A 13,337-nucleotide genomic window follows, 5' to 3' on the forward strand; every position below is an offset into this window, starting at 1 on the left:
ACTGGACACATAAAAGAGGCCACCTCAAAAATGGTAGGAGGCGTGGAGACACGAAAGAGGCTGGTCTCACACCCGTGTGTGGCGATTGAAAATCAGGAGAGTTATTTCAGCTGTGGAGATTCCCCTAAAGTATCAAGGGGTCCTGGTTCCACACCAGGCCCCCCCAACCCAGAATTCCAGTGCCAGGAAGAGAAGTCTCCACAACTTCTATCTGTGAAAATCAACAGAGATTTGAGATGGAGGGCAGCTGGAGTCACAGACATTCCTCTAAAGCAGCCTGCGTGTGTGAACTCACTTGCTGACAGATTCACTTGCTCTAAGCTCCAGCTCTGGGGCAGCAGCTCAAAGAGTACCAGGGACTTATAAGGAGAAACAGAGTTGTCTGGCTTAGGGGTAAGGGCTGGAGGGGCAGCTTTCTCCCAGAAAGTAGTGCTGGCAGAGGACAGTGTTCCTTTGTTGAGCCCTCCCTACTCCCAGTGTGTAGATGCAGGTGGCCGCCATATCTGAGTCTCCATCAACCTGACTACCCGGCCCTGATGATTCCCTGAGACCCCACCCAAATTGCAGGCCCACCCAAGCCCCTTCCAGTAGATCTTCCATACAAATGGCCTGGCTCATGCTGTAGACTTTCCTAAAATCCCTCAAAGGTTCACAAAAACCTAAAGAAGCAGCATTTGGCCTCATAGTGCCCCACATCTCTTGCTGAGCAGCCTCAAGCCCAGCACTAGGAGCAGCCAGACTTAGTTTGTGGCTTGGACTCTCGAGGTACATCTAAGCCCAGCGCGGGTGGCAGCCATCTGCAGACTGCTTGGTGGCTCATGCCAGGTAGTCCCGGGTTGGGCACAGACAGAGGCCGAACTTGGCTTGCGGTAAAGCCCCTCCCAGAAGACCCTGGCCTGCATGCCTAGTGGTCAGCTTCAGTCTGAGCCACTGCACTACCCAGGGCCACATCTGAGGATGACACACCCAAAGGGCAAACTGGGCAGACACCAGAGCCCTGCTAAAGCGAATCCTGCTCCATCAGGTCAGCTCCTATACAATAGCTCCTCCATTGTAAAAACCGGCCAGTTCTCACAACCAATCAGCCAGAGAGTCAATCTCTCCCACTGACATGCAAACAGCAATCAAGGCTCAACTACAACAGGAGAGCACAACACACCTGGAGCACCTGGCTCAGATGACCAGGGAGACTGTGCCACTGGGCCCCAGAGTACACCTACTACATAAGCCTACTCTACATAGAACAAGAAACATAGCAGCCCTACCTAATACATAGAAACAACACAGGGAGGCAGCCAAAATGGGGAGACAAAGAAACATGTCCCAAATGAAAGAACAGAACAAAGCTCCAGAAAAAGAAATACACAAAATGGAGACAAGCAATCTACCAGATGCAGAGTTCAAAACACTTGTTATAGGGATACTCAATGAACTTAGGATAAGAGTAAATGAATTCAGTGAGAATTTCAACAAAGAGACAGAAAACATAAAAATGTTTTCTAGAAAATATAAAAACATAAAGAACCAGTCAGAAATGAAGAATAGTTGAAATGAAAAATACTTTAAGAGGACTCAACAGTAGATTAGATGAAGCAGAGGATTGAATCGGCGATTTGAAAGATAAGGTAGCAGAAAACGGCCAATTAGAACAGGAAAAAAAAATGAGGCTTGTTTATGGGGCCTCTGGGACAACATCAAGTATACCAATATTCTCATCATAGGAATACCAGAAGGGTAGAGAGCAAGGGATTGAAAACCTAGTTGAAGAAATAATGACAGAAAATTTCCCTAACCCAGTGAAGGAAATAAATATTCAAGCCCAGGAAGCTCAGAGTCCCAAACAAGATGAATGCAAAGAGGCTCACACCAAGACACATCATAATTACAATGCCAAAGGTTAAAGACAAAGAGAATCTTAAAAGCAGCAAGAGAAAAGCAGTTAGTTATTTTCAAGGGAGCTCCCATAAGACTGTCAGCTGATTTCTCAACAGAAGCTTTGCAGTTCAGAAGGGACTGGCAGGAAATATTCAAAGTGACGAAAAGCAAGGCCCTATAACCAAGATTACTCTACCCAGCAAAGCTATCATTTGGAATCGAAGGACAGATAAAGAGCTTCCCAGACAAGAAAAAGCTAAAGAGGTTCATCACTACTGAGCCAGTACTACAGGAAATTTGAGGGACTTCTTTAAGAAGAAAAAAGATAAAAAATGTGAATAATAAAATGGCAATAACTACATAGCTATCACCAATTACTTTAAAAGTAAGTGGATTAAATTCTCCAATCAAAAAACAGGATGGCTAAATGGATAATAATACAAACTATTACATATGTTGCCTATAAGAGATTCATTTCAGATCAAAAGACACACAGGGACTGAAAGGGATGAAAAAGATGTTTCATGAGCATGGAAACAACCAAAAGCTGGGGTAGCAATACTTATACTAAACAAAATAGACTTTAAAACAAAGGCTAGTCTATAGCCATGCTACCCTGAACAAGCTCGATCCTGTCTGATCTCAGAAGCTAAGCAGGGTTGGGCCTGATTAGTACTTGGATGGGAGACCACCTTGAAAGACCAGGTGCTGTAAGCGTAAAAAATAAGAGATTGTAAGCTGACAAGGTCCTTGCAATCTGTGAGGTCAACCAAGGGTTGCCTCATTAAATAAATAAATGAATGAATGAATGAATAGCTAAAACGAGACAAAGAAGGACCCAGTTATTCTACTTCTGGGTATTTATCTGAAGAAACCCAAAACACTACTTTGAAGGGACATGATAATCCATATGTTCATTGCAGCATTATTTACAATAGTCAAAATATGGAGGCAACTTGGGTGTTTATCAATGGATGAAGGGATAAAGAAGAGGTCATACATACAATGGAATATTATTCAGCTATAAAAGAATAAAATGTTGCCACCTGCAATAACATGGATGGACCTAGAGGGTACTGTGCTGAGTAGAGTAAGTCAAAGACAAATGCCATATGATTTCATTTACATGTGGAATCTAAACAACAACAAAAACAAATTCATAGAGGCAGAAAACATTTTGATAGTTGCCAGATGGGAAGGTTTTGGGGAGGTGGATGAAAAAGGGGGAGTGATTAAGAAGTACAAATTGATAGTTACAACATTGTTACGAGAATGTAAAGTATAGCATAGGGAATATAGCCAATGATATTAATAACTACATGCGGTGTCAGATAGGTACTAGATTTATCAGAGTGATTGATCACTTAGTTATATAAATGTCTAATCACTATGCTGTACACCTGAAACTAATGTAATGTCATATGCCAACTATAATTTAAAAATTTTTTAATTATTTAAAAAGAATACACAGAATGTCTTTACATTATTTTTTAAACTATGTATGTATCTAAGATTATCTCAAGATTTTAAATTAAAAAAAAAACTTAGAAGACCTCATAACCAAATGCAAGGTGGCATTTTTTAGACAATCAAGGAAATTTGAATATGGACTGGGTAACAGACTACTAAAGAATTACTAATTGTGTGAGGTGCAACATGGCACTGTGGTTATGCAAAAATGATCTTAACTGTTAGAGATGCATATTGCAATATGATTTCTAAGATTTAAAAAAAAATTCAAAAAATGAATATGAGAGGGTCAGGAGATGGTAGACAGGTCTGAAGAGATTTATAAAACATTGGCCTCTGTTGTAATGTGGGCGGTGAGTATGTGGGAGCTCATTAAACTCTTCCCAAGAGTTTTAGTGTGTTTAAACTTTTATATAATTACAGACCAACATCTGATGTGTTTCTTCTGCTCTGGCAAAGATCCTAAGGTACAAGCTGCTTCAGGGTCAAGTGTGATAAACAAAGAACAGCTTTATTAAATCATGCTTTTGTCAAGCAGTAAAAATTAGCATTTCTTTAACTCTCATATGTGCACGCACACATGCAGGTATGCTCTCCCACTACTGTAAGGTCTCCTCCTGAAGAAGGGATCAGGTGTGCAAGAAAGAGGAGGAAGGGCAAGAGAATTCCATCAGTTTGCCCAACTTGAGGGAAGGACTACAGGTGACTGAAGGGTTGGAAACCGCTGAGGACTGGTGAAGCCAATAATGAACTGCTTTGTCTCCACTGCGAAGAAGACTAAACAGCAGGAAAAACAGTACAGGGAGAACATTTATTAATGGGAAACAATCGTCAGATATTTGCTAAGTGAATGGGAGGGTCCGAACCAGCTCTGACAGTTATGAACTGGCTGGTAAGCACTAGGTGATCAAATCTACGTGAATCTAAATGTGGTGGGAGGGACACCACATGCTAATAGGGAACCAGCTGGTGAACCAGCTGCCTCCCAGCTCTTTCTGAGCTCTCCAGAGTTCTACATTAGCACATGATGCTTTTGTAAATAAGACAGAAAAGGGAAAAAGAGAAGCTCAAGAGGGATGTGAAGAAAGATACACAATTCTCCCCAGGAACCCAAATGACCGCCACAATGAGAGACCACTTGAAGATGTGTGCCAGCCATTCAGCACAGGACTCTGTCAGACCTACACAAAACTAAGGGCCTTCAGTGGGGACATGACACAGGAGTGGGAGGAGGGTTAGTCCTCGCCCTCAAGGAGAACCGAGGAGTGAGAGAACCACAGCTGAAAATTTAGACGAGCAATGAAATGTCACAGTGAACAAGAGAGCTGGAGGAAGTTCAGGGCCAGGAGCCATTAGGAGGGGCTGGGAATGAGACAGGAACAGAGTCAATGTGTGAAAGCTTCAATGCTCCCAGGAGACCATTGCTCTCAGCCCCATCAACCAGAAATGGAAGTGCAAGAAAACAGAGATCACCCTGACACGCTGCTCTATACAGCATGCAGGACACAGAGGTCAATAGCACCATCATACAAATGTGGACTCGAATCCTATCCCACCGCTGGAACACTGTGCAACCCTGGGGAGGGTGACCAGCCTCTCTGTGCCTTGGTTTCTTCATTTGGAAAATGAGGATGAACATCCCGACCACCAGAGAGTGACACAGGATGAGCAATGGCCAAACACTGGCTGTTTTGAGTCCTGTTCTCTCCCCAGTCACTCTCCTTCCATCAGCTCCATGTGAAAACATGTTCTATCGCCAGAAATGCACCCCCATCCCAGTTCCACCTCAAACTACTGCCTCCCCCTACCCTTCACAAAAAACTTCCTAAAAGTTTGGTCTGCCTTTGGATTCACCAGTTCTCACCTCATGGACTTATGAATTCGTTCACTCTCTCATTCAACAAACATGCTTGAGTTCACACTACAAGGATGCATGGAGAACACAAAAGTGCACGGGACCATGTTCTAGGGCTCAGGAAGGGGAGACAGGTGGCAGAAGGAGCCCACGGCTACAGAGCAGGGTGGACTACAGTGCATGGTACCAAGGGGCCTGACAGCAGGAGGTATGACCAGGGCCTCCAGAGCCTGAGCAAGGGCCAGGGATGGGCAAGGTGGTTCCAGGGCAGAGGGGCAGGCAGGGATTCAGGGGTCACTCAGCATGATTTCAGCCAGGCAGCAAGGGTGGACACAGTAAGTTGATGGGGTCTATGCATGCCCTGCTGAGAAGCCAGAATGTCATCATGAAGGCAATCTAAGCAAACACGCACATGAGAAGGTGACTGAACATGCACTCAGCTAGCGAAAGGAGTCATGGGAGGGCAGGGCCAGAAGGAAGTGATCAGGGAGAGATGGCTGCATCTGCCAGGAGGATGAGGCCCAAGGAATGCAGAGAAGGGGGCAGGAATGACAGTTCACCTTTAAACATGCTTCTCTGGGGTGTCCCTATGGGACATCAAGGTGGAAATCTCACTGCCATTCAAGCCGTATCTACTGAGCGCCTACCTGGTCCCAAGCACTGGCCTCGGTGAAGGTGCAAAAGTGAATAAGGGGACCACCTCCCCCCAAGACTCATGGAGCTCCTGGTCTGGCAGGAGAATGTCATTAGAAATGACAACGCACTCGGAGGGCTGCCAAGTACTGTGAGGAAAAGACAGGACAAGGTCAGACACACCTGTGACAGCAGGGAGGTGGCCACCACCCCAGCTGAGCCTGCCCAAGGGGACAGGAGACACCAAGGCTGAGCACCACCATGCTGAAGCACTGGACAGGCCCACAGTGGAGAGCGAAGGGGGCACCACTGGCAGGAAAACACCAGGGATAGGGGACGGGGGGTCCTGGAAGGACAAGGTCAAGTGCAACCACAGAGAGGGCTGGTAGATGGGACTGGAAGCGGCCAGGCAATCAGGAGCTCCTTAGACCTTGCCCAGGCAACCTGGGTACAGCAGGGAGTAAATTCTAACCCTTTCTCCCAAAAATGCTTCTTAAGATCAAAACTGGCCCCAGCATCCCCACAGCCCTCCCTGGCTCCTCCAAGCATCTCAGAGAACAGCCCTCCTCCATTCTGTCTTTCCTTCCTCCACATGATGGATCAGGCACTGAACAAGGCCCTGGAAAGACTCATGGAGGCTATGGCTCAATAGTAGAGCCCCTACACAACAGGGTACCCACAATCCACAATACTCCCAATTTTCTCCAAATACGCTGTGAACCTTCCAGAAATTCCTTTCCTACATCAGCAAGCCAGGGTTCCAACATCCCTGCCATCTTCTGACCCCTAGCCTGACATTACACCATCCCTTAACAGAGTATACTGCCCAGGACGCAGGTGCTCCTGGCTACAAGGCAGTTCTCTGCCAAGGACTCCCAGATCCCCCAGGTTAGCTTGCTGCCTCCCTTCCACCTCTGTGGGTGGCATCATCAGCCTCTGCTCTTCTACAGAGCCTGGGGGTCATCTAGGCCCCAGGCATCAAGCTATGCTCCCAGATCCCCAGGCGAGCAAAAAGCCAGTCCCTCCAGCCAAAGAGCTGAGTGTTGATCTGGTAGGAAAGAAACACACCAACAGATGAGCAAACTCTCTGGCAGGGACAGGCAGAGGAATGCAGCTAAGTGGAAGGGGGAACTAAAGGACAGAGCAGAGAGCTGGCCTTCCAATGCCCTCCTCACTCTGTGCACATCTTGGTCCAGACCTGGCCCAGCCTCCCAGCTAGACCCACTTTCAAACACTTTCCTCTTCATTTCATTCCACTCAGTACACAGTCACTCCCCTGCTCAAAAAGACCCTCTGTGGTTGCTGAAGGAGCAAGAAGTATTGACCCTCAGCCCAGCCCTCAATGCGCCCCAGAGCCATCTCCTGCTCCTGCCAGGCTAATTTCACTCCACACGCACACTCACATTCACCCATACACACATACACTCACACTTTCACACACTCGCACGCACACAGCTGTCAATTCTCGCCTTTCTTTGCACTCCACTGAACATACTATGCACTTTTCGCCCCTTGTCTTGGCATAAATTATTCCCTAGGCATAGGTTGGGGGGCCTCTGCCTGCTGAAGGACAATTACCTTCCAGATCCCTGCTCTAAGAAGCCTCTCAAATTCCCCACAACTGAAACAACACTCCTATGGCCCCAAACTTGCAAAAGAGACTGTAATGATCACCTCCCGACATTTTTGATTCCCTGAGAGCGGAGGTTTCACATCTATTCCACAGTGTGCTGCTGGGCCCATATCAGGCCTTTGGTAAATATCTGTCACGGAATGGGTAAGATTTAGGTGGAGCCTCAGGAGGGAGAGAGTGAGAGGGGTGCAGTGTGGTCAGTGCCCAGGCATACACAGCTCCACCACTCAGCAGCAGAGTCAAGACAGACCACAAAGCCTTGTTAGGCCTCAGTTTCCCCACCTGTAAAGTGGAAGGGCAGAAGTTCCCCCCTTACCTATAGTTTCACTTTCTATGGTTTCAGTTACCCACAATCAACTGTGGTCTGAAAATGTTACACGGAAAATTCCATGAAAAAAGTAATTCATAAGTTTTCAATTTTGCACTGTTCTGAGTAGCATGATGAAGTCTCCAGCCATCCCATCACTCTGTCCCGCCTGGGACATGAATCATCCCTTTGTCCAGCGTCTCCACACTATACATGCAACCCGCCTCTAAGTCACTTAGCCATCTCGGTTATCGGATTGATTGTCTCAGTATTGCAGTGCTTGTGTTCATGTCACCCTCATTTTACTTGATAATGGCCCCAAAGCGCAAGAGTAGTAACAATGGCAATTCAGATATGCCGAAGAAAAGCCATCAAGTGCTTCCTTCAAGAGAAAAGGTGTGTGTGTATGTATCGGAAAAAAACATAGTAGATATAGCATATATGTGTGTGCAGTTTCGGGCATCCACGAGGGGGTCTTGGAAAATAATTCCTGGGGATAAGGAACTACTGTAATACAGTGCCACCCTGAGGATTACTGTAAGCATCAAATCAGACTACTAGATAAAACACACTCTAAAACAGAAGCCATTTTACATCAATTACTATGATTATTATTACTATTAAGACAGAGGAACAGGCTCTATTTGCAAAATAATCAAGGGAGTGAGGAGGGAAGTCACACAAGGCGATCAAGACTGTGCTGCAGGTGTCAAATCATAGTCCTTACACCAACCACACCAAATGATCTTTGCCAAACATGAACCAGTTCACCAAACGCTGGATCACTATAGTACATGTTGTACTCGTTTTCTCTCTCAACTAGTTGGCTGAGCTGCAACCAACATCCAGGACAGAACAGTCTGTTACCAGTCCTCAGTCTCAGTTGTCAATTTTTTAAAACATACAATTTCACATACAGTAAGCAAAGTACATAGCTATAAAAACCCACTTACATGGTTGTGAATTAAAGGATATTTTCTAGTGGCTAAAAGTCAACCAAAAAACATAAATCCACAAAGTCAAATGCCAACATTAAGCTCTTGGCTGAAAGAAAATGCTGATTCCACAGCCTGGTGTGTGAGCAAGCGAAATGACAGCACTGACCACAGTAACCAGCAGGCTCACCTGACCTACTCAGAAACTGTGGGTGTCAGCTGAGCCCCTCCAGAATCCTCTTCTCCATGCAGAAAGTGGATGTAGGGGTGCACTGTGGGCACAGAGGCCGTTCTGATCTTTACCCAGGAAAACACCCAAAAGGAGAAATGTTTGTGATACATACGTGGGTCTATGAGGTTCTGGGACCCCCACCACAAACGGTGCCCATTCCAGGGTTGGGGGATGAAGAGGGCTAGCCCACCCCCATAGCTTTATAGTCCTGGTTAAGTATTCTCTATATGAGGACCTCGTCGTCAACACTTTTTGCCATTTAATCTTTCGCCTTTGCAGTCTGAAAGAACATTTTCTTATTCCATTGGAAAATGTAAAATTGAAAAGCATATCCTATGTGGATTAAGAAAAGCTAATTTTCTATGTATCCACATAATGATTAACAGAAACACGTATTACTGCCACTAGTAAATCATTGGTAGAAAAAGAACCCTTTTCCACACCCTCCCAGAGCAGAAGTGAAGAGTAAGTGGAAGCCCCAGGGGAGGGGTGGGAGCTTGGCACCAGGACACTGGCCAGGCACCAGGGGAGTGGGCCTGGGCAGGCAATACCCTGCGCTGTGCCTGTTTCTTCACCCAAGAGACAAAATATCCCCACAGATCAACTGCCATGAAAGGCAGCCAGAGACAGACTGCGCCCCAGCTGCTATTCAGAGCATGCAGTCATCGACCAACAGACGGTTATCACCTGCCTGCTTCAGGGGCTTGGGACACAGCAGGGACAGAGTACCCCTGACCACCTGGGAATCCATGGAGTGGCACCCACAGGAGAAAACAATCCAGGCACCCCACCCCTAGGAGGTCTGAAACCAGTCATTTTACCTCTCATCTTCCTAGTTTCCTTATTCAGAAATGACTACAGGGATGACACTTCCCTGACAGGGGTCAATGATGAATGGACAAAAAGTAAGTATTCAACCACACTCACTTCCATGCAAAACCTGTGCCCCAAATCTCTCTCAACACCGTTCTGGGGGACCCTGGGTTACCAAAGTCAAGGAAGGGAGCTCTGACTGGGCGGAGTGGGGACAGAAAGCTGTACAGGTGGTGGGGAGATCTGAAAGGCTGCACACGTCTGTCTCCTGTAGTGTGGCAGTCCTGCTGGAACAGAGGAGAGAACAGAAGGAGATGCAGTATCCTCCCCTCTTCTTCTTTATCTCCAGCCCAATGGAGGAATTCATCTCACCTCTGCCAGCTGCGGGCATTTGCCATGCTGTGTCTGTGTCCAGCTGTAGAGGAGCCCAACTGAAGGGTGGGGCTCAGTTTTGCTTATCTCAGTCAGGCGGTAGGTGTTCAGCAAACAGAATGTGGTATTCCCACCCAAGAGTTGGACTGCTTCTGATCTGTGCCTGAATGTGGGGTCTCAACGGTCTAGAGGGCCCACTAAAAGATGGTGGGTCTTATCTCAATTGACACAGCCGCCCACCTGGCACCACCCACCTGGCAGGCTTATCTTGTGCTGCTGGCTACATACACCACACCAGATTCTTTCTCCTGCTTCCTCCTCACACTTAGAGGGCCCACTATTACATCTATCACAACACCCCTCTGCTCTGCCGGAAACAATCTCAGTCCAGATCACTCTTTATCCATTATGCCATAACACAGCAAACTCTTGGCATTCACTGCATAAGCAGTCAAACAATCTAAACTTATCACTTCACTCCTCGAGAACCTGCCATAGCTCTTCAATGCCTCGTATAATGTGGACCTACCCTCCCATTCAGCTATTCATTCAACAGATGAGTACTGAGCACCTGGGGTACAAGGACACATTAAAACAGGCACAGTCCCTGCCACTGGAGACCTAATCTAGGTGATGGGAAAGAGAGACCATCAGTCAAATGATCCCAATAGAAAATTACAAACTGTTATCTGTAAAAGTGCAGGGCAGCCCCACAGGCAGTAAAAGAGACCGGACCAGTCTGTCAGGGAAGGCTTCACCTCAGGAATTGATGTGCCTCCTGAGATACAAAGAGTAGGGATTAACCCAGAGATGAAAGAGAATGGAACATTCCAGAGAGCGGTATGTGCAGAGGTCCTGACGCAAGAGAGAAAATCGACTGTGCCAGTGACTGAAAAAGGACCAAGAAACCACAGGCAGAGTGAACAAGGAAGGCAGATCTGGGAGCTGCGGGATACAGATGTCTCTTATGCTGAACAGGGCACAGGCCTAATCCAGTCCACAGACAGTGATGACTAGGCTTCCTGGAGCCACCTCTCCCTGCTTTCAACCAATGTGTACAAAAGGAGAAGAGACTTTATATCAGTCAATTCAAAATGTAATCAGTAAATCGATTCTGCTATCAAAACTATAAGAATCTCACCCGGCAGGCAGAGCCAGATGGAAATCATGAGACTGATGATGGTGATCTGTGCCTCTACCTTCCTCCAATGGCTTGTGGCACTAAAAGCTGACACTCCCATGGTGGGCAAAGCACCCTACATAGGAGCTCCCTACAAAGGTCTCCCTTCCTCCCCCACATCTGTCGTCAGCCAATCTCTGGGCAAGCAGACACTTGTCAGTCCCTTTTGTCTCAGGCTAATTTGTAGGCCAGGCACAGACTCCTGTGTCCCATTCACCAAACCTGTTATCTATCCTAAGTCACTCTAATTACAAGAGGGATGTGGACCCCAGAGTCCCAGCCCCAGACTCACATTTGGCCCTTTGAGCTGGAATTCTGGCTTCTTGGCTTCTGCTTATACTCCTTTGCCTCTGAGAGGCCACTCCTCCCTCTCTTACCAGTGTCCCCACAGCCCAGTCCAAATGTGCAGCTGTCTCCTATACACCCAAGTGGAAGCAAATTGTCCATCCCCTCCCCTGCTCAGACTACCCATGGCCTGAGCCTCTACTGTGGCCTAGGCCTAGTCGACCCTCCTTGTGGGCCAGGTGTGGCCCACTCATTCTGCATCAGCTTGGAAGCACCAAGGACCCTCTCCAGCAGGGAAACCCGCTGATCCCTTGTAAAGAGAATGAGGAGGGCTTTCCATTTTCCCCTCTACCTTCCAATGAGATAAGATTAAAACAATAAAATAAAAATTTAAACAAGTGATCTTCTCTCCAACAGACTCCACAGTATCTAATGATCAGGTAGAACAAGTGTTTAAAAACAAATGAGAACTCACATTGTTTTAATGCTTGGCAGCTTAAGAAAAAATCAAAAAACAGGAAACTACAGCCAATGCTGAGCCTAGACGTGGGTCAAAAGAACCATGTGAGCAAAACTTGCTGCTTGTGATCTTTCCCAAGTGCCATAACACCCCTTGGCCTCAGTTTACCTTTTAAGAAGCCAGGATAAGACCGACCAGGGTCACTGGGAGGATAAACTGAGCACTCCAAAACGCCTTTTCTGTTCAGCCTTGGCGCCTGTGTGATGAGGACTTCCTGGACCTCACATATGGGATCGTATCCTCCTTACTTCACGGTTCTCATACCACGATCACACCGCCATAGGCTCTGTAGGTACCCGCTCATTTCCTTACATCCATGCCTCCCTTCTTAGAACCTCAGCTCCACAGGGCAGGGCTGTCTTCATGTTCACCGCTACACCACACTGCCCAGAAAGCACTCAGCAAAGAGAAGATGTCCAGTAAATACTTGCTGAACGAATGGTGAGATACACAAATAGGCGCATTGACGGCACATCCATCACCCCATGGGATCCTCAGACTCCACTGCTATGAGGTAGATATATTAAAGAGTTATTCCTAATTTGCAGATGGGGAAACTGAAGTACAGAAAATACTGCTCAACTGAAGGCCTTGAAAGTATATCTGGGGACCCTAACACTGAAATACAGACACCCTGAAGAGACCTCAAATGATAATGGGATTCAGAGAGTCTTCAGGAAGAGTATGTAGTAGCTTTCTGCATGGATGTTGGCTGTTTAAGTCAGGTCAAGGTGGGGAGAACCTGAGAGCACCCTCAGGAGTGAGCTGACAAGATGCCTCTCACCAGAGTGGTGGCAGTGTGTCTGTCTGTCAGCACGGTAACATGGCAGAGTCTGAGGCATGGAAGAGTGGACACTCAGCTCTCGGGTACCGTCTGGGAAGTCACTCCACTTCCCAGATCAGCTGACTGGGGTTAAGAACCAGGCGTGGGAAAGTTGCTTTAAAGTTTGAAATTGGGGCGAAGGGGATGAAACTTACATGTTCTTGCTTGACCAGGAGCTACTTAGTCAACAAAAACCAGGCCAATGCCAGTCAATCAGACAGAGACAGCCAAGAAATTCTGCATCTTATAAGGCAGAGCCAAACTTTACTCTAAAACCTGGCTCTGTGCCCATCAATTTATACCGCATCACCATTAGCATTCTAGTAAGACAGAGAGACTAGCAATTATTTTAGAGAAGAAAAAAACAAAGGACGAAAAGACAAACAAGTGTCCCAAGCACTCGG

General features: G+C 46.8%; 1 protein-coding gene and 1 pseudogene across 11 annotated transcripts in view; one reads left to right on the top strand and one right to left on the bottom strand.

Annotated features, from left to right (window-relative positions):
* The window catches only part of EPS15L1 (epidermal growth factor receptor pathway substrate 15 like 1), an 89,138-nt gene that overhangs the window by 71,688 nt on the left and 4,113 nt on the right, over positions 1-13,337 (bottom strand). The window lies entirely within an intron of this gene.
* LOC112477157 lies at positions 2,474-2,592 on the top strand (annotated as a pseudogene).

This window comes from Pteropus alecto, unplaced genomic scaffold (assembly GCF_000325575.1).
Source record: "Pteropus alecto unplaced genomic scaffold, ASM32557v1 scaffold160, whole genome shotgun sequence".
Lineage (NCBI taxonomy): Eukaryota > Metazoa > Chordata > Mammalia > Chiroptera > Pteropodidae > Pteropus > Pteropus alecto.